This window comes from Crocuta crocuta, unplaced genomic scaffold, assembly GCF_008692635.1.
Source record: "Crocuta crocuta isolate KB4526 unplaced genomic scaffold, BGI_CrCroc_1.0 scaffold1749, whole genome shotgun sequence".
NCBI lineage: Eukaryota > Metazoa > Chordata > Mammalia > Carnivora > Hyaenidae > Crocuta > Crocuta crocuta.
In genome coordinates, this window is record NW_027528698.1 from 111,706 (window position 1) to 112,314 (window position 609).

Here is a 609-nt window from a genome sequence, read left to right on the forward strand (position 1 = left end):
ATCATTACTCTCCCAGAAACAGGACCAGCCCAGAGCATGGAAACCAACAAGTAGGCAACTCAAAAAAACCACACTAGAATCAAGACTGTAACATTATCTGTAGCTACCTAAGCCTACAGACATCATGAGGAAAGATTTGTGACAAAACAAGAATAAACATGTTACACACACCAAAGCTAGTGAATGTGCCTAAGTTAACTCCATAGTGAACCTCAACATGAGTCACTTAAAATGTTGTTGTGATTAACTGCAACCAATTCCTTGCTTTTTAAAGTCATGGATTAAAGGACCATTCAAAGTAGAATTGACACAGAACTTTTCTAAAAGCAGATAAACCAAATCATACATCTTATCAAAATGGGTTTCAGCAGACTCAAGTCTATGGTACATTTTATGATGATGAATTTCAACTACTTTCTGTTAAGACTATCAGAGCACAAGTTACAGATGTATGCTGCATACTCATTATTTACCAGGAAATGTCCCTGATTTTGGTATTTTTAATACTTTAATTATTATATACATGCTCACTTGATATTTGTTTTGTTTCTTTATATGTATTTTATTCCCTTTTTCTTTTTTTCTCCTCGGGTGTGAGACTACGGCATT

The 609-nt window shown here is 34.5% G+C and overlaps 1 protein-coding gene across 1 annotated transcript in view; it reads right to left on the reverse strand.

Moving 5' to 3' along the window:
- The window catches only part of LOC144224336 (protein diaphanous homolog 2-like), a gene marked incomplete at both ends in the record, with an annotated part of 77,857 nt that overhangs the window by 28,598 nt on the left and 48,650 nt on the right, over positions 1–609 (reverse strand). The gene's annotated exons all lie outside the window — the stretch shown is intronic.